The sequence below is a fragment of the Carassius auratus genome, chromosome 27, assembly GCF_003368295.1.
Source record: "Carassius auratus strain Wakin chromosome 27, ASM336829v1, whole genome shotgun sequence".
In the NCBI taxonomy this organism is placed as follows: Eukaryota; Metazoa; Chordata; class Actinopteri; order Cypriniformes; family Cyprinidae; genus Carassius; species Carassius auratus.
This window is the reverse complement of record NC_039269.1, coordinates 23930419-23952582: the sequence shown is the minus strand read 5'-3', so window position 1 is coordinate 23952582 and position 22164 is coordinate 23930419.

Sequence of the window (22164 nt, the reverse complement as noted above, 5' to 3'; positions counted from 1 at the left end):
AACAAAGTGACCATATAAGCTTGTTCTAACCATTGATCCATGATTTTAAAGTGGCATGTTGAACCGTGCGCAAGTCTGATCTAACTAATAGTGACAGGTCCTGGTGAGTTTTCTGACCAGGGATTCATGTACAAAATTAGTCCTGAGAGAGAGCAGGAAAGACTATTATGTATCAACCCATTGCAAATTGCCAAACAGCAGTGAGCTTCTCATGTCAGTTTCAATTCATCCCCTGTGAAATATAAAAAGCCTGCACTCACTGTTAGTAAAGCCATTTAGCAGAATCAGTAATCTGATTTTTTTCCTGATCTTGACTTGGCTTGTTATTAGTCCTGTTCATCTTTTTTCTTATATCTTTTATAATCCATTAGTATTGATAACAGTTTGCTGTGTATGATGAGATGACCTCCACAGACATAGTTGTCAATATTGTTTCTGACAGTGCAGCCACAGAAAATAATAAAAAGGCCCATCAGAGCCTACAAGATCCATATGTCTATACATGGAATGAAGGTATGATAGCTCATTAGATTTTTCATCGGTATAATATTTTTATAGATGTGTGTCAGCTAACAAATGGCCCAGATGAGTCAATGGTCCTTATTGAATACTCCAGATAGGGCAAAAAAGGCTTTCCATACCCTTGATATAAACTGTGGTCCACAGTCTGAGACAATGTCTTCAGGAATTTCATTGTATCTGAAGATGTGATTAAACATGAGTTCCGCAGTCTCCATTGCCGTGGGAAGGCCCTTTAAGGGGAGAAGACGACAGGTGTTACCATCAGAGGCAGGAAAGTCTGTGATGAAATCCACCCCTATGTGTGACCATGGGCAGATGTAAACGGGCAGCAGGAGTTTGCCAGATGGTAAGTGGCGATGGCTGTTCAAGATGGCACAGTCGGAACAACCTTGGACAAACCTTCTCACATCGCTGGCCATGTTAGGCCACCAGAAGCAGTCCTTCAGCAGCGAGAGGGTGCTTTTGGCCCCTGGGCAGGGGCATGTCTAGAGCATTTTCTGTGGTGGGGGCATGCTGGGGCACTGCCTCCAAATGGGGTGGCCGCAGGTGACCCCCCCCCCAAAAAAAAAAAAAATTAAACTAGGCTATAAATACTTGGATTATTATATTATTATATAGCCTAGTTTTTATTTACTGATAGACAGTCAAAAAGACAAATTAATGAATATTATATTTATAACAGGTTTTTATTTATTTCTAAAATAATAACACACCACAGATCCTCAATAAACAGTTACAAAAACAGTGACAGAAATAGCGCATGGATATGTCACGTGATTAAGAAATGATTTGAACCCGAAGACTTGTCAGACAAGAGGTGAGTTAATCACAGACTGAAGACCAGGTAAAGAATTAATTAATCATTTCTGTATCTTATAGCATTTTAGTTTTGTGTTGTTTGTAGTGTGATCAACGTTTGCGTACTAGATGTGTTGGGGAAGTAACACGTAACATTTTAATTACATTTTGGTAAAATGAACGAAATGACTCGAAAAAAGATTCGTTCATTTTGCTGAACGCGACTCAAAAGTCTGAGTCGGTATAATGATCCGAACTTCCCATCACTACAGTCTTGACTTCCCACATTTGAAGTCCGCGATGAGCGTTGTTTCTCTGACGACGCTGCACTTCTTTGAATAGCGAACTTCAGTAGAGTCTATAAAAGTGGGTGGAGTGAATCAAGGGAGTGCACTGTGCTCTGGTGAAATACTGTACTCCAGGTGGACAGCCCGACGGAGTGGCGGTGGAAGCATTGAAGGAGGGGGTAGGATTGAAGCCCCACTGGACGGGACTTATGATGAGTTCTTTGGAAATGATGGGTTCCGTTTCCTCACTGATCTCCTCTGGGGTATGGAGCTGAGAGAGAGCATCAGCTTTCATATTCTTGGGGCCTGGACAACAGGAAATGGTAAAGTTGAAGCAAAAAAATAGTGCCAAATGTGCCTGGCAGGGGTTGAGCCCTCTTGGCATCGTGCAAGTATTGTAAGGTCTTGTGATCAGTAAGGACACTGAAAGGATGTTGTGCATCATCCAACATTGCTTCCATTCCTCAAGGGCCAGCTTTATAGTGAGGAGTTCCCTTTTGCTGATTTCTTAATTTCTCTGCCGGGCTGAGTTTGTGGGGAAAAAGGCTCATGGATGGGGTTTATCTGGATTCCTCTGCTGCTGAAACAACACCGCTCCTACCCCAGTGGTGGAGGCATTCACTTCCACAACAAAGGGTTTGTTGAGGTCTGGGTGGATGAGGAGCGGTGCGCTGGTGAATGCCTCTTTGAGTAGTTGGAATGCTTCTGTGGCAGCTGGTGATCAGGACAGAGACTTGGTCTTGTTCCTCAACAAACTGGTGAGTGGACAGGTGATGGAGCTGTAGTTGTGAAGTTTGAGAATCCCAGGAAGCGCTGAAGTTCCTTGATGGTGGTAGGAACGGGTCCAGTTCTTAATTGTTTCCACCTTCCCCTGGTCCATCTGGATGCCACTGCTGCTGATGTTTTATCCAAGGAACTGCACTGAGGATTGATGGAAGGAACATTTATCAGGTTCGAGGAAAACGTTGGCTCCAGTGAGATGTTCAATTGCCACTGGAACGAGGGGAAGTGGATAATGGAACTTCACCTGTATCTTTTTGAGTGCCTGGTAATCTATACAAGGCTACAAGACTCTGTCCTTTTTGGCCACGAAGAAGAAACTCGAAGCAGCAGGGGATGTTGAAGGACCTTGTTGTAAAGCCTCTTCAATATACTCCTCCATGGCCTTCTGCTCGGGGAGTAAGAGTGGATAAATCTTTACCATGGTGCACTAGCTCACCCAGTTACGGAAGGAAACTCACAAAGAGGATTAGAATGAAACAGGTGACTTTTATTAAGGGCAACTGAGACAATTGGGAGAAATGTAAGGCGAGTAGGAAGATCAATTCACAGTACAGACTTGAGGGCTGCTTTTGACACAAAAGATCATGCTGTTTTAATAGAACATCTTAGAGATTACATTGGAATTAATGATGTTGCACTTAAGTGTTTTTTTTTTCTTATTTGCAGGATAGGACTTGTTCTGTTAAAATTGGAAATTATGTTTCTACATGTGACATTGTCAGTTTTTCTTTTTTAATAAATGTGCAAAAATGTCAACAATTCTGTGTTTTTCTGTCAATATGGGGTGCTGTGTGTACATTAATGAGGGGAAAAAAAAGAACTTAAATGATTTTAGCAAATGGCTGCAATATAACAAAGAGTAAAACATTTAAGGGGGTCTAAATACTTTCCGGACCCACTGTACATGTCAACTTAATAGACTAACACTAACCTAACAGTCACTAACCGGAGAGTTAGTTAACATGCAGTTCCAAGTTACTTAGTTAGTAGAATGCCTAAAGTGGGCTATAAAAATAAAGTGTAACATTTTAATTTAATTTTATATAGTCTGAAAATTCATACACAGTGAACACAGTGAATTAGACGACACTCTATGAGATGATGTGATTCATTGGGCAAAAGTTTGATATTTAAAATCTTGGGGGAAAAAATGAAGTGTTGACTCTTTTGTGCATCCCCTAAAACTCAAATTTACATGCAGATAAGTCATCTCTTTGATGCCTGTTTATATTTTCTGACCAACTTCTGTATCTCACCTGAGCAAATAAATCTTTTGATTGGTGGATAAAGTTTATCTTGACACATCTGTGGAAGCATCAGGCAGAAGATTATTCAAAGCTGACACGGTTCTGCAGCCTTGGGTGTGAATTAGTTCAGCATAATCTCTGTATTCTGCTTGATAGACTTGTGACCCATCACAGTTTATGCAAATCAGAGATTCTTTGGCACAAGACTGGGAGATTCATATCAGTGTGCAGTTTTCTCATAACACATCTGAAGTGTTGAGAGAGGTCTTCAGTTTGTGCTGAGCCAAAAATGCTGTGTATACTGTCAGACAGAAGCTTCCCCGTACATCTGTGCGAGAAGCAGGCCAGAAAAAGCCCTTTTTAGCCACTAGCAACATTGCTATTCTATACATGAATTAAACCTCAAATGATAGTTGATTATTATTATTACTTTTTTCACAAAAAGAGTGAAAGTTTTGTGTATGTAGCAGTAATCATCATTTCATATGGGTAAAAATTGTGTGTTGTTTTCAAGACCAGTTCGAAATAACTGGGCTTCTGCCATGTGGTGTGAAACAGACACCTGTTTGAATGCTACACCTCAGCTGACTGAAACAAGAATACTTCAGTTGTTGAGTAGTTCACCCAAACATAAAATTAGCAGAAAATGTACTCACCCTCAAGCCATCAAGGATGTCAAAGGGAGAGCCAATATGAAGAAGTTTTGCATTGCATCACTGGCTCACCAATGGATCCTCTGCAGTGAATGGGTGCCATCAGAATGAGAGCATAAACAGCTGATTAAAACATAACAATAATTTGCAAGTAATCCATAACACTCAAATTACTCAAGCAACAATTAAGTTATTATTTTTAAATAATTGTAAAATGTATTGTTAATAGATTTTTTTTTTACAATTATAGGAAATAACTGTTGCCTCTGTTATAAGGTCAGAGAGGACCCAATAGCGAAATGACAGTCAATAGGTTATTTAATAAAAGGTAAATGAGGCAGCCACCAGTAGGGTGAAAAAGACAGAAACCTCTTGAAAAATAATCACAAAGGCCAAATCAGCCAAAACATCAGGCCAGTAATAATTCCTAAGGGGGAAGACTGTGAGAGGGCCGTACCCCTCCCAGTCCACTAAGTATTCGTAACCGCGACCACGATGGCGAACGTCTAGAAGTCTTCGGACTTTATAAACAGGAGTGCCCTCAACTGAGACTGGAGGGTGCGAAGGACATGACGGGGCGCGTATAACAGGCTTAACACAAGAGACATGGAAGACAGGGTGGAACCGACTGAGATTTGGAGGAAGTTTTAGCCTGACTGAGACAGGACTTACAATCTTAGAAATCCGAAAAGGACCACTAAAACGAGGTGCCAGTTTCCGCGAAATGGATTGAAGAGGTAGGTTATGGGTGGAAAGCCACACCTTTTGGCCGCAATGATAGCGGGGGCTCTTGACGCGATGCCTATTCGCCGATACGCACATCCTAGTCCTAGAAAGATAAAGAGCTGACCTCACCCTCTACCAGGTTCGTCTGCAACATTTAATGTATGCTTGGACAGACGGAACGCATGAATCTGAATCCTGCGAGGACAATAAAGGTGGTTGGTATCCAAAGCAACTTTGGAAAGGCGAGAGACCAGTTGCGGAGGATGGGGAGAGAATTATGAGCGTATTCGGAATAGGGGAGCTGCTCAGACCAAGACGCGGGATTTTTAAAAGCGAGACAATTTGATTGGCCCGTTCGGCCTGACAATTGGTCTGGGGATGGAACCCAGATGAAAGACTGGCGGAGGCCCCGATCAGATGGCAGAATTCCTTCCAAAACTGATAGGTGAATTGGGGGCCCCTTTTAGAAACTGTATCAGAGGGTAAACCATGGAGTTTAAAAACGTGATCGACCAAGCGTACATAAACGTGACACCACTCCTCCAAAGCCAAATGAATGGCGAGTAGCTCACGATCAACGACATCATAATTGCGTTCATGAGGCGACAGACAGTGCGAAAAATAGGCACACGTGTGCACCTTGCTATCAGAAGTTGAATGTCGAACGTGCTGAATATGAACCTGAAGAGAGGGTGAAAAAACTGAATGTCGTCTAGGTAAACAAAGACAAAGATATTCAGCATATCGCGAAGAACGTCGTTTATAAGTGCCTGAAAGATTGCGGGAGCGTTACGAGACCGAAAGGAAGAACCTGGTATTCAAAGTGCCCGGGAGGAGTAATGAATGAGGTCTTCCACTCTCCACCCTCCTTTATGTGCACCAAATGGTAAGCATTGCGCAGGTCTAACTTTGTGAAAAACTTGGCTCCCTGCAAGATCTCAAAATCGGATGACATAAGTGGAAAATGATATTTATTCTTTACCGTTATGTCATTGAGCCCCCGATAATCTATACAGGGACGCAAGGACCAATCTTTCTTTTTCACAAAGAAGAAACCTGCGCCGACAGGAGAGGAGGAGGGAACAATGGTACCCGCATTGAGAGCCTCTGAGAGGTAATTCTCAAGAGCTTCGTACTCAGGAATCGACAGAGAATACAGTCTACCCCATAGTGGCGTAGTTCCGGGAAGGAGATTGATGCTACAATCATAAGGGCGATGGGGAGAGAGAGAAGTGGCTCGGAATGACTGAAAACTGCTTGCAGATCACAATACATCTCCGGCACCTCAGACAAAGCACCTGGCTCCTCCTGAAACACAGAAACGGAAGAAACAGGAGGGATGGCAGAGACAAGACATTTAACATGACACGATGGTTCAATGACAGAAAAGTTCTTTTAGACCAGTTAATATGGGGATTATGCTGAACTAACCAGTGATATCCTAGCAGTATGGGAGAAAAAGAAGAACTGAAAATTAAAAAGGAAGTGGTCTCATGATGGTTTCCAGAGACCGTGAGAGACAATGGAACAGTCTCACGGCAGATGGGAAGAAGGGAACTACCATCTAGGGCAAAAAGGGAAGTGGCCTCCTCTAGATCAATGAGAAGAATACCTTGCTTGCAGGCCCATGCTTCGTCAATGAAATTTCCCTCGCCCCCAGGGAAGAGACAGGTAGAGACAGAGGAACCCTGCCAGTCCAGATGTACCGGGATGTTAGTGTTGGTCTTGTGAGAAGGGACCAGAGGAGTAGCGCTTGCCAGTACCCCTCCCATTACTGGCGAGCATTGGCTTTTACTTGACATGTTGACACAAAATGCGTGTCGGAACCACAGTAGAGACAGAGGCGGCACAAAATTCTCCATTCTCTTTCCTTGGGAAAGATACGTAAGCCCCCCCAGAAGCATGGGTTCTGGAGCAGGTTCTGCACCAGTAGAAGGATGTAGAAAAAATGATGGGGGTGGAGAGAAAGAACCAGTCTCAGTATACCTCGCTTGTTGTCACAGGGGAAAATGCTTCTCCACTCGGATGGCGAGGTTGATGAGTGGATCGTGAAGACTGGGAACCTCCCTGGCGAGGTTGTTGTGTGGTGCTGGAGCAGATCGTCACTCGGCTGCCAAGAAAAACTGCCGAGTGGGTCCAGTGCCACCGCCCCACGTCGCTGGAGTCGGCTATTGATCTCGCGGAGGACCATATGGTGGCGTGCCCCGGGGTCGGTGAATCTCTTCGTTCCTCCATGCCAACTGCTTAACCCACTCCTTGCCAAACCTCAATCCATCAAAGTTTGATACAATCCGGGGCATTGGATATGAGCCGCATGGTTAAAGTATGGTGTGTACATGGGAATGTGGTTCAGTATCCTATTTTGCCAGTCGTTATCAAATTAAGGGGACAAAACCATAGTGTTGAGGTGGCAGTTAATCCGCACCTCCGGCATCCGTTAATTTTGGGGACGAATTGGCCAGCGTTTAAATAATTATTGGGGGTTTTATGCACGGATGCCTCTTGAGGAAAGAATGAACCGGAGGGGGATGCGAGTGTGCAGGCGGGAGAGACTGAACCGGGACCACTGAGTACTGCCTCAGGGGAACAGAGTGAAATCGAGAGAATTATTGTCTCGGAGCGCGATGATTTTTCCCTGGAGCAGTCTCAGGTTGAGACACTGAAACACGCGTTTGAACAGGTCAGGACCATCAACGGTCAGCCTCTCCATCCTGGACAGCCGCTTACCTATCCATATTTTGCAGTAATTAAAGATAGGTTTTTTCAGGCGGCTCATTCTAATCCAATGGCTGGTCATTTAGGACAAGGAACGACACTAAATCGCCTCATGACCCGTTTTTTTTGCATCAGTCATTGTGGATTATGCAACACGATATCCAGAAGCAGTGCCTCTCCGCAACATTTCTGCTAATAGTGTTGCTGACGCACTGTTTTCTTTAATCTCCCGAGTGGGGATTCCTAAGGAAATACTCACTGATCAGGGCACGGGGTTTATATCTCGGACATTAAGCAAACTTTACGAATTATTGGGCATTAAATCTATTCGAACCAGCGTCTTTCACCCACAAACGGATGGGCTGGTCGAACGTTTTAATCACACCCTTAAGACAATGATTCGTAAATTCATTCAGCAAGATGACAAAAATTGGCACAGATGGTTGAAACCCCTGTTGTCCGCTGTGCGAGAGGTCCCGCAAGCCTCCACGGGGTTTTCCCCCTCGAAGTTGCTCTATGGTCGCCAGCCCAGGGGGGTGCTGGACGTCATAAGAGACACTTGGGAGGACGCTGTGCGAGAGGTCCTGCAAGCCTCTACGGGGTTTTCCCCTTTCGAGTTGCTCTATGGTCACCAGCCCAGTGGGGTGCTGCATGTCATAAGAGAGACTTGGGAGGACGGACCTTCTCAATCTAAATTCAGTTTGTGATGGACCTGAGAACAAAACTCCACACTTTGGAGCCGCTCTCTATGGAGAATTTGTGACAGGCCCAAGACAAACAGAGCCAGCAGTATAACAGGGGAACCAATTTGCGTAAATTTGCACCGGGAGATAAAGTGCTTGTATTACTCCCAACGTCAAGTTCAAAATTACTTGCAAAGTGGCAAGGACCGTTTGAGGTCACACGGCAAGTTGGAGAGCTCGATTATGAGGTAATAAGCTCAGATAGGAGAGGAGTGCGTCAAATTTATCACCTCAATCTCCTAAAAAAATGGAATGAGGGAGAATCAGTGATGCTGGCGACGGTGATTAGTGGAGAGGATGATCTTGGACCAGAAGCGGATATAAAAAACAATCTCTCGCTCTGGCCCCAGGGGGAGATCATCTCTCGCCCTCCCAGCTCATTGATTTGACTACATTACAGGCAGAGTTTGCTGACGTGTTTTCTCCCCTACCTGGCCGTACAAATCTCATTCAGCACCATATTGAACCGGGCGTGGTGGTTCGCAGCTGGCCATATCGCTTGCCTGAAAACAAGAAAAAAATTGTTCAGGAAGAATTAGGTGTGATGCTTAAAATGGGGATAATAGAAGAATCCAACAGTAACTGGGCGAGCCCGATAGTTTTGGTTCCTAAGATGGACGGCTCAGTGCGGTTCTGTGTGGATTTTCGCAAGGTGAATGCTGTGTCGAAATTCGACACATATCCAATGCCACGGGTTGACGAATTACTTGACCCGCTTGGTACGGCTCGTTTTTTTTTTCGACATTGGACTTAACAAAGGGTTATTGTCATATACATTTCAGCGACTGATGGACAGGGTGTTGCGGCCCCATGGTGCATATGCTGCTGCCTATCTAGATGATATCATTATATTTAGTAATGACTGGCAGCGGCATATGCAGCATGTGAGGGTGGTACTGAGGTCGCTGAGAGGGGCTGGGCTCACGGCCAACCCGAAGAAGTGTGCGATTGGGCGCGTGGAGGTAAAGTATCTGGGTTTTCACTTGGGACATGGGCAGGTGCGTCCCCAAATTGATAAAACTGCAGCAGTTGCGACCTGTCCGCGTCCCCAGACCAAAAAGGAGGTGAGACAGTTCTTGGGGCTGGCGGGATATTATAGAAGGTTTGTGCGTAATTATTCGGACCTCACCAGCCCCTTGACTGATCTCACTACAAAGGAAGCACCAGATACGGTTCAGTGGACGGAGCCGTGCCAGCAGGCATCTTCCCAGGTGAAGGCTGCTCTATGTAGCGGGCCATTGCTTCACTCTACTGATTTCTCTCTCCCTTTTTTGTTGCAGACGGATGCGTCAGACAGGGGGCTGGGGGGAGGCTGCAGGCTGGATGGCTCCCCGGCCTGAGTTGGGCGGTGGGGGTATGTGGCGGGGGGGCGTGGTTTAGCGAACCCTGCAGCGGGGGAGAGCGTCAGGAGACGCGCGGTGAGTGAGTGGGTTAAGCGCAAATAACGAATACCTGTCTCTACTTGCAGTAATTGGCGTGGAGAGTATAAAACACCAGGAGAAACAGGAGCAGGGAAGAGAGAGAAGGACTGCTGGCTGCTACACTCATACACTCCTGGACCATGGAATTTTTGTTATCAGTTGTTATTTTCCATGCCCTTTTGTTTTGTTATTATTATTTTTAATAAAAAGCAGTCAGTAGTAACAGCCGACCCTGTCGTCTTCCTTCCTACACAACGAACATTGTTACACTCATTATTTTAAATTTCTTGATTGCTGCCATTCTTGAGGTTTGTGCAGAGGCAGAAATTTCGTCTAACAGTAGGGGAGGACAATAAACATAAAATTTCTCAAGAACAATTTTTGAAGGGGACACAAATAATCCAGATAAATTTGTACTTGTAAGGATAGGTATACACAGAGGACAGCCTTACTACTGTTAGTGCAGCAGAGAGACGGTGACAAATTAGACAATGTCAAGCTGTTGTGGTCACGCCGTGACAGTGGCCATGTTCGTTGTAGACATCAAGCAGGTCATGGGATTATTGCTAACATGGCAAAATATAAATACTTTTGCATCATCTGCATTAAAGAGAAAATAATCACTTCATCTGATGTTTAAGTGAGGAGGGAGGGAGAGACTCAAAATGTTTCTAAATGTAAAACACATTTTGTTTTACTACTTTCAAAATTATTTGAAGTATAAAACATTGTTATTTACAACATAGCATGTTTTTTAATCATACTTTTAGAGGAGATATCACTCAGATTAAGGGGTGGGGGGTCTTTGTGATGCTTACTACATCAAGTTACTTTATTTATTTATTTATACATATTCTCAACTATTTATTTTTTGAAGTGTCTTTTTGTCATAGACCCGTCACTCTTTTGACTTTATCAGCCAACTGGTTAATGGTTAACCTTTAGTGGTTTGATAAATCTTGACTACAAATCATCACGGGTGTTAATTAACTTACCCAATAGAATGAACACAAGAGAGGTAGATATATAAAAGGAAGGTGCATTAACGTGTTTAACCATTTCAGAAAGGACCTGAACATGGGTTTGCATGCAGCAAATCTGCATTAGGGCTCTCATTACTGCTGCTGATGAGATAAGTCACTCCGCTGTGTTGTGGAGGCAAAGCTGAGTGACAACAAAGAAGTATGAAAAAGAACTGAAAGCACCTCATTCGCCATCGCGATCTCTCAGCAAGACCTCCAACTAATTTATGGAGAGCCCTGCTCTCTCAGTGTGGGCTCGTGGCTTTGAAGGAAAGGGATGAGAAATTGTGCTTTGCATCTCAATATCAAACCTCAGAAGAATAAAACACCCACTGTGCAGATGACAGATTTTAAGATCTTGAGTCTTCAGAGAGATAAATGTCAATGACTTGTTTTATTCTTTTGATCAAATATAAAGTCAAAACAGAAAACATGCAGCCTAGGGCAAAAGCACCATTTCCTGTGCTGGTGTTAACTTCTTCATAGTACTTCTGTTGATTTTTCATTGTTTATCCTGGAAGGCATCACATGGACAAACCAGCTAAATCAAGTGCATGCTGGTATCTACAAGAAAGTACAGTAAATGTTTTGAAAAGATCTTAAAGGGATAGTTTATTCTCCCTCATGTCATTCCATACTTTGGAAAACCTTGGTACAATAACAAAACATTTGTCAAAATATTTTCTTTAATTTTCCACAGAACAAAGACCAATATGAGAGTGAGTAAATAATGACAGAAAAATGAAAGTTTTGGGTGATCTATCCCTGTAACGTGATCTATAACCAACTGTGTTATGCTATAATACTGCGAACTGCTTACACAAATATTAAATCCTATTGCCCCTATTCCAGGTTCTTAGTTTGAAGTTCTATTCTGATCCTATCAAATAGCGGATTTTTGTTTTCCAAATTATGAAATCTCTCACATGCAAACTCCAGATGGGATGGGTTTGGACATTTCTGCAACAAAAGCTTTGACAATTGTTATCTCATGCACTCTTTCTCAAATCTCTGTCATGGAGGATTGCAACTCAAATTTGCAGAAAAGCTCTGGGCAAATCCAGAGTTGCTCCACATTTTCCTGTTCCAGTGTCATGAACAAAAAGGTCTGGAACTCATACTCTGTGAATTACTTCTGACGTGTGTTTTTATATTAATATATTTACATTTTGTAAGTGTGGTATATGCAACGAAATTATGTTTTGCTTTATTTGAATCACCACAGCTGAAAACAGTTGGAATACAATCAAATACGCATGAAAATTAGAGAAGACAGACAACAAAGATCATTTAAATGTGTCAAAGTGGCATTGATAATTCTAATTTTATTTTTAATCTACTACCAAACGTGATTGGGCATGCAGTAAAAAAAGGGACAGAAAATAGTGGAATGATGCCACCTGCAGGTTTTACTCTGTTACTACACATATTTTATAGACAGCAAACTGTGGGATTGTTGGTTATTGAGATTATATTAATGAGTTGTGATCGTATTAGGATGTTGTAAAATTATCTTCCAAATGTTTATGTTTTAAGAGAAAACACTTGAAAATGTAAACTGCGGTTTATTATTTGTATTGTTTTTGTACTTGTCATGCAGCAAGTAACCCTGAGAAAGGTCAAGACTAGCCAATGGGGAGATGATCGACAGTTCATCACATCAGCCTGGTTACGTGATTTGATGATTTTTAACAATTATTAGGCTTTTTATTTCTATTTTTATTTCTATGCTATGACATGAATATACTATTGTAAGTTTAAACAACTACCCTGCTGAAAAAATGTATAAATAAATAACAAACAGAAACTATCACAGAAATTCGAATGGTTTCAACTACAATTGCCATTAAAAAACTTTTAATCATTAAAACCATTCAAAAAAAAAAAAATCTGTATTGTTTGACACATTCCATTAGGATTTAGCGGTTTTAACAAGCCACCAATAGAAGGAAACCAAATTACAATGACCATTAAAACCAATACAAGTCCCATTATAACCAGTAAAAACCATGATGGATTCTATTGTTTTTCTTTTTTTCTTTTCAGCAGAGCTGTCAAAAAGAGCAAATATTGGCAAAACACTTTTAAGTAAAATTTTGTTTGTTAAGGATAAATGTACAGTATATGATTTGTGTCACATATCGTGAATTTGAGGGGAGCTACATCCAATTATCTTGAGACCAACTGGTTAAAAGTAATCAGAAAAAAATGGCTAAGAAAATGGTTTAGTCCTGAGAAAAGGTCCACCATGCAGTAAGTTTAAATCATTATAAACAAGAATTAAAAAAAAATCCCATCCATTTAAAAAAAAAAAATTTGGTTCTTCAAACTTCCTGATCTTTAAAGAATCCTGTAGAATAAAACACTTTGCCAGGTTTCCATAATCCGTTATGTAGCTCAGGCACAGCAATTTTTTCGATGGTCAGACACTGAAGACTGAGTGTTGGCTGCTGAAAATAGAGCTTTGCCATCACTAGAAGGATGCATTCAAACAGAAGAATGATATTTAAAATTATAGTCATTTTCTAACAATCTTACCCTTTTAAACCATACTTTGTTAAAATAAATATAAATAAAGCCCAAGATGGTTAAAATGAAAACTGACAGCCTGTTTAAACTGTCAAAATGACAGTTATTTGAAAAATATGTGATCCTGGACCACAAAACCAGTCTTAAAGGGTTAGCTCACCCAAAAATAAATAACTCGCCTTGAAGTCATCATTGATGTATATGATTTTCTTTTTTCATACGAATCCAGTCAGTGCTATTTTAAAAATTGTCTTTGATCTTTCAAGCTGTTTGATGGCTTTTGGCTGAATCGGTTCATAAGAAGTTGAATAAAAAGCGCAAAAATAAATAACTAAAAGTGTCTCACATGGCTCCAGGGCATGAACAAAGGCCTTGTTATAATCACTTTAATCTTGTTTGCACTCACTGTTGTAAAATGAAAGCAGTTCCGAGGAATGACGTATGAGGCCAGCGTAGCGCATGCTCCGGTAAGTCTTGTGAAAACCAACGTTTGTTAACAGGAGCAAAGGAAGCTAATTTTCCTTACTTTAGCAAAGGAAATCCAGTCTCTTCTTGGCTTGTATCAAAATCCTCTGACATTCTTCTTTACAAATCCTCATTTTTTACTTCTAATTAGTGACCGTTGTTATGATCTCTCCGCTGCGTTTCCGCGTTCATCACTTCTGAGTGGTGGAGGAGCAAAGCTGACCTCATACATAATTTCCCTGGAACTGCTAACTTCTGTGTACAACAGTGAGAGCAAGCTAGATTAAAGTGATTATTAAGTTTTGAATATGGATTCATTTCTTACAAAAACACAGCGATTTGCTACAGGAGGCCTTTGTTCGACCCCCGGAGCTGTGTGAGACCCTTTTTTTAATGGATGAGCTTTTTATTAAACTTCTCAAAGACTGATGTAGTGCAACACCCGCTGAGTGGCATCAAACAGCATGAAAGACCATACAACTTTTAAAATAACTCCAGCTGAATTCGTCTGAAACAAGTAAGTCATGTACACAAGTAAGTCATGATGGTGCAAAAAAATCTAAATTCTGATGAAATCGCCTTTAAAGTTGTCCAAATAAAGTTCTTAGCAATGCATATTATTAATCAAAAATTAAGTTTTGATATATTTATAGTAGGAAATTTACAAAATATCTTCATGGAACATGATATTTAATCAACATCCTAATGATTTTCGGCATAAAAGAAAAATTTTCACGGTTGGTAAATCGTGATCTCGGGGTGTTTGCACTTTGTGGCGGAATCTGTGTGTTTCGCGTCTGCACTGATTAGCTTGTGGGCGTCTCCGATAATTGTCATCAGCAACAGCTGCCACTCATTACTCATCCACTATATATTGGCTTGTCTCACGTCTTGTGTTTGTGAGATTGTTGTTACATGTTTGATGTGGTTACCCTGTTCGTCTGGCTTTAGTGTTGTATGCGTTGGATGTCAGTGTTTTCCCCAGAACCTCATCCACTCTCCGCACGTTCACTCAGCCACGGACACTTACCTTCGGCTCCATTCCCCACAGTTCCTGTGCCATCCTCTCCTGCTGCCTACACCCCGCCATCATCTGGATTCCTCACCTCCTCACCATCACCACGGAGTGTCGTTGTCTCATCATCATTGTTTGTTTGTGTACTCATATTCATATCTTCCCATTAAATCTGTTAACTCGCATCTGCTTCCAGACTTTCCTTTACCCACCATCACATAACGATCTCACCACCATGGAAGCAGCGAGCACCAACACCCTCACGGATTTTATGCATCACAGTGGTCAAAGCATGGATCAGCAGCAGGAGAGTATCTCTAACACCGGACACGCTATCCGAGCGCTGGTGGCACAGGTGTCCGAGCTCACCCAGCGGATCCATCAGCTCAAATCTCTCCCGGGAGATTCCCCAGGACCACTTCTGGCCAGAGCCGCGACTTCCGGCACCGGAGAACTATGTGGGTGAGCCAGCGTTTTGCTGAACTTTTCTAACCAAGTGTTCTATGCATTTCGCCCTACAGCCCTGCACCTTCGCTACTGAAGAGTCTAAAGTAGCGTTTAAACTCACATTACTGTCTGGCAAGGCTGCCTTATGTGGGACGGCGGTGTGGGAAAATCAACACCCGTGTGTGCCCCGTTCTACGCTCTCTCCGAGGAAATGAGGAGAGTCTTCGACTTGGCCGTGACCGGCAGGGAAGCCGCCCATCGTCTCTTGGAACTCCGGCAAGGTTCTTCCTCCGTCAACGATTACTCCATCGAGTTCCGCACCCTGGCAGCCACGTGCCAGTGGAACGGGGCGGCGCAGTGGGATAGATTCCTGCATGGGTTATCCGACCGTGTTCAGCAGGAGATCTTCCTCCTCGAGCTGCCCCCCACTCTCAACGGACTCAGTGAACTGGCTTTACGAGTTGACGCAAGGCTTAATCGCCTGGGCCGCCAACCCAGTCCTAGGGGGCGCTTGAGTTGAGAGAACACGGTCGGTTCTGTCGACGATCACGAGCCCATGCAGGTGGGTAGAGCTCGGCTGTCCCGGAGGGAGAGGGAACGGCGGAGGTCCCAAGGACTGTGTTTGTACTGTGGAGGCTCTGCTCATAACATCAACTCATGCCCAGTAAAAAGAGCCAGCCCGATAGTAAATTTGAGGCTACTATCGGGTGGGATCTCCGCTGAGAAGTCCTCACCTATATCATCGACCCTTCTTCTGGTGAAACTGCGGTGGAAGAATCAACATCACGAGTGTCACGCCCTTCTGGACTCCGGAGCCGAAGGTAACTTCATTGATTCTTCAGTTCAGTTCAGCACTCAACGGCCAGGAACTGCCTCCCGTCACGCACCATACAGAACCCATCACACTGATCACGTCTGGAAACCATCAAGAAATCATATCCTTTTTTCTCATGAACTCCCCTGTTGCTCCCATTGTTTTAGGTCACCCCTGGTTATCCAAACATAATCCACGAGTGGAATGGGGTTCTAACACTGTCACATTGTGGAGTGAAAGATGTCATGAGTCTTGTCTGGGTTCTGCTTGTTCTGTTGTTCCTGTTTCTGTCTTTCAGAAGGAGAACATGGTTTTGCCAAATGTGCCCGTTGAGTATCTGGACCTGAAGGAAGTGTTCAGTAAGTCCCTTGCTGCTTCTCTCCCTCCGCATCATCCCTACGACTGTGCCACAGACTTAGTGTCAGGTAAGTCTACACCTAAGGGCAAGTTATACTCTCTTTCTATTCCTGAGAGGGAGGCCATGGAGAAATACATTTCTGATTCCTTAGCCTCTGGGTTCATCCATCCTTCCTCTTCTCCAGCGGGGGCGGGGTTCTTTTTGTGGGTAAGAAGGATGGTTCTCTGTGACCTTGCATTGATTACCGAGAGCTGAACAACATTACTATTAAGAATACCTATATTTTACCACTCATGTCTTCAGCTTTCGAGAGGTTGCAGGGAGCATCTATATTCAAAAAATTAGATTTACGCAATGCTTATCATTTGGTGCGCATCAGGAAGGGGGATGAACTGAAAACCGCCTTTAATACCCCTAGAGGGCACTTTGAGCACTTGGTGATGCCGTTCGGGCTCTCCTACTCGCCCGGGGTTTTCCAAGCACTTGTGAATGACGTATTGAGAGATATGGTAGATCAGTTTATATATGTCTACCTGGATGACATAATGATTTTTTCTTCATCTCTCCAGGAACACGTTCAACACGTCAGACGAGTGCTCCAGAGGTTACTTGAGAATGGGCTTTTTGTCAAGGCGGAGAAATGCGTATTCCATGCACAGTCTGTTCACTTCCTAGGGTATATTGTCTCGTCCGAGGGAATACATATGGATCCTGATAAGGTTAAGGCTGTGATAGATTGGCCATCTCCAGATTCCCGTCAGGCCCTGCAGCGGTTTCTGGGGTTCACCAATTTCTATCACCATTTCATACGTAATTTCAGCCAACTAGCCTCACCTCTGACAGCCTCGACCTCTCCCAGTACTCCGTTCAGGTGTTTGGACGCAGCTGAGGCTGCGTTCACTAACCTCAAGAACCGCTTCATTTCGGCTCCCATCCTTGTGGCCCCTGATCCCACACGGCAGTTCATGGTGGAGGTCGACGCATCAGAGGTGGGGGTAGGAGCAGTGTTGTCCCAACGTGCTTCTTTGGACGATAAGGTACATCCTTGCACGTTTTTCTCACATTGACTATCTCCTGCCGAACATAATTATGACATTGGCAATAGAGAGTTGTTGGTGGTCAAATTAGAATTAGAGGAATGGCGTCACTGGTTGGAGGGTTCAGGGGTTCCCTTTATTGTTTGGAACGATCACAAGAACTTAGAATACATTAGAACTGCCAAAACACTCAATTTCAGGCAGGCTCGGTGGGCACTTTTTTTTTGGTCATTTTGAATTTACCCTATCGTACCGCCCGGGTTCCAAAAATGTCAAACCCAATTTTTTGTCACGTCTTTTTGATCCCTCCGCCCACCCGGTGACTCCCTAGTGTATTTTGCCTGAGAGATTAGTGGTCTCCGCACTCATATGGGAGGTCGAGTCGAAAGTCAAGACGGCCTTAGAAGGGGTAACGCCTCCGTCCGGTTGCCCACCGAACCGTTTAATTGTGCCGGAGGAGTTAAGGTCCTAAGTTGTTCAGTGTGGTCATTGTTCTAATGTTGCTTGTCACCCAGGGATAAGTAGAACTAATGGGTTGGTTAGACAACGATTCTGGTGGCCACGTATGGCTCGCGATGTCCGCAATTTTGTTTTGGCCTGCGCAGTTTGTGCCAGTGGTAAGTCATCTAACCAACCTCCTGATGGGCTTCTTCAACCACTGTCTGTCCTTTCGAGACCCTGGTCCCATATCGCTCTAGATTTTGTTAACGCCCTGCGGCCCTCTAATGGCATGATGGTCGTTTTGACCATATTGGACCGGTTCTCGAATGCGGCACATTTCATTCCCTTGCCCAAATTACCAACAGCCAAGGAGACAGCGGTCACTGTTCTAGATCACGTCTTTCAGCTTCATGGCCTCCTGGTAGACGTGGTTTCAGACAGGGGATCTCAGTTTATATCCAAATTTTGGAAAGAGTTTTGCAAATTGTTAGGAGCGTCAGTTAGCTTGTCTTCGGGTTATCATCCCCAAAGCAACGGACAATCTGAGCGAGCCAACCAAGATTTAGAGAGGACGTTGCAATGTTTGGTCTCCAAGAATTCTTCTTCCTGGAGTCAACAACTCTCTATGGTGGAGTACGCCCACAATTCGTTGCCAGTGTCAGCTACGGGCCTCTCTCCATTTCAGTGTAGTGTAGGGTACCAGCCACTAGCGTTTCCCAGTCTGGAATCTAAAGTCGCGGTCCCCTCCGCTCACGCATTTGTCCAGAGGTGTCACCGCACCTGGACCAGAGCCCGCGAGACTCTGCTCCGGGTGAGGGAGCGCACTTAGGCCAAGGCTGATCGCCACCGGTCAAAGCCTCCCGTCTACGTCATGGGTCAAAAACTGTGGCTTTCTAACAGTAACATTCCTCTGCGATCCGTTTCTAATAAATTAGCTCCCAAATTTATCGGCCCGTTCACTATCACCAAAATCATTAGTCCGTTGACAGTCTGCCTCAAACTACCTCCTGCATACAATAGGATACACCCCGCCTTTCATGTGTCCAAAATTAAACCCGTGTTTTATGCACGTATTAATCAGCCTACTCCGGTTCCCCCGCCGCTGCGTCTTGTAGATGGGGAACCGACATATTCGGTTAATCGTATTCTGGACTGGAGACGGAGGGGACGAGGATTCCAATATCTGATGGACTGGGAAGTTTACAGTCTGGAGGAGAGGAGTTGGGTACCTGCTAGGGACATATTGGACCACTCCCTTATTGATGACTACAATCAGCAGGTAGGCCCTTCTGGGAACTCCAGGAGGAGTTCTTAGAGAGGGGGGGGGTACTGTCACGGTTGGTAAACCGTGATCACGGAGTGTTTGCACTTTGTGGTGAAATCTGTGTGTTTCGCGTCTGCACTGATTAGCTTGTGAAACCTGAACCTCATCCACTCTCCGCAAGTTCACTCACTTACCACGACACTTACCTTAGGCTCCATTCCCCGCAGTTCCTGTGCCATCCTCTCCTGCTGCCTACACGCCGCCATCATCTGGATTCCTCACCTCCTCACCATCACCACGGAGTGTCGTTGTCTCATCATCATTGTTTGTTTGTGTACTCATATTCATATCTTCCCATTAAATCTGTTAACTCGCATCTGCTTCCAGACTTTCCTTTACCCACCGTCACACAAATGCTCTACTGCATGTTTGTGCACTGCAGAGTGTCAAAGGTTTCTATTTACAGTGTCTTTTTGTAGCTATGAGCAAACACAGCCAATCATAGACATATCTGCTGATTTCTTGAACACAGTGGGCAAACCCGTATGGTAAAAGTGACCAAAAGATTTCTATTTCTAATACATAACATTATTTTTTAACATTCTATTATTCACAGAACCTAGAAATAATGCATCATGGCTTATGTGAGAAAAAAAATGCTAAGATTTTTTTTTCTTGAGCACCAAATCAGCATGTTAGAAAGATTTTTACTGAAAACGCAGCTTTGCCATCAGAAATAAATTACAAAACATAGTCAATTGAAATAATAGAGACTTCTATTAAAAATATACCTTAGGATCTTACTGCTCAATTAAGTCCACCCTTACAAGTTGTTATATTACAGAGACAATATGTTCCATGAGCCACGCAAAATTTAATATATAACTCTTTTATTACATCATCCAAACAACCTTTCATGAATCTCAGGGATAAATTACATTTGAATGTCTTATGGTTGCCTGGTACGTTTTGTTAACTTCTTCATTATTTCACAAGAATGATTCACACGCCACATCCGATTAATGGATAATATCTTATTATTGATGTACTGCATAATGTGCCTTTCATATCTGTAATAAAGACTCTACATGAGATATATACACAGCATGTTCAGATACACATCCAATACTCAGCGACCTCAAAGGTAGAATGGGGCATATTCTAGAGATATTCTTCTGTTTGTAATGAAAAAAACAGTTCACGCATGAAAATTCATGTGCACTTGGAAGGCTGATGCCGATGGCATGGCGAGATACACCACAGTCCATTCTAGATCAAAACGAGAGATAAAACAAGGCATATGACAATATATATCACTCCAATTCCAAGAAACACTTGAAAGGAATATCAAACAGCAACATCTGATGTGTTTAGTGGTGGATACACTCTGGAAATGATCATGCTAAAAAATATTTTTCACATGGAAAGCAGAAATAAGCAGTGAAGCTAGTTCTCTGATTGCAGTATACACTATCTTACTTCCCTTTAGCTGTGCAGCAAATGGGATTTAACTCAAACCTGTGCCTGAAATAAGTAAGCCACTGAAAAGGTTAAGCCACTCAAGTTTGGACTTTATAAAGGAAACTTTGGGTGTTTGCAAGGCAGCGCTGTAATAAAACCTATTTTTGTGCTTCTACTCTGATTAGTAAAGTAAATGGCAATGCTGTATATCAGACCACTCATATGGTACATATATAATAATGTACATAATAATGAACAGTTTTCTTTTTTAAATTATATAATAGATTATATAATCATTATATAAATTATTAAATAGAATTACAAAACAGTATTTTGTGTCCATTTTCTTCTAGTATTTATTAATTCTTTATTTTATATGGATTGGCCAACTTTCTACATTAGCATGCATCCTCATTGGCCTGTTCTTAGCATCTTCAGTATTTTAAATACCTTAGTCAGGCATATTTAATTTGACCCAATTTTTAAAAAATGCTGTGAAAGATAGATTTGTTTGCACTGGAAATGTTTTAGATATTTTCTATGTTTTGACAGCTGAATGACTGACAGTGAGTACAGCCCATTGAACAGATTGTATTTTTATGCCTCAATGCATCTTTTTGAATTGTGTCAAATTAAATATGGATTCATTATTTTTAAGCTTATTGTATACTTCTGATTTAATGCATACACTAGACTAGTGTATGCATATAGTATACATTTTATCAGCAGCACAGTCAGATTATTTTAACCGTTGTCCTGTTCGGCCACTTGAGAGCATGTGTACTTCGGAGCAGTATTTGATGCTCATTCTTGTTCAATAACTCACATGCCTCAAATCTGTGTGATTTTAAAACAAAGTGTGCATTCTATTATAGGTTAAATTCATTGAATATAAAATATAATTTGGTAGTAAATTGGGACGTAAAGTAGCAGAGACACTGAACACTTACTAGTGTGCATGGGGTGAACAACTGTGTTCATGCACAATAATGAATGGAATATGGCAATGCAGTTTTCGTGTCAACATTGGCTTTAAACCTCAAACACTATCTTATATTATTGGTTGGTTCTTGAACATGGTCAACAAGGTACATGAGTGCTGCTGATGATGCAGCTTCATTCACCGAACCAAAGCTCAAAAGCTACGTTTCCCCAAAAATTTCCCTTGCTGCCTTGCAAGCACAAGTATTTTGTTCAGGAAATGCAAATCAAGCCTACATATTGCACTGAAAGCTTCACTAATATAAGTGTTTTTATATATAACTTTAACATTTGAATGTAATTTTTATATGGTTGATAATCTGATTCTGATTCAAGGAAGGTTCATTAGGTATTTCTGCTAAACTGTATTCTTCTCTTTAATAAATTCCCTATGAATGGATTGGAAGCACTTAACCAAAAGTCTAATGTTCTGTG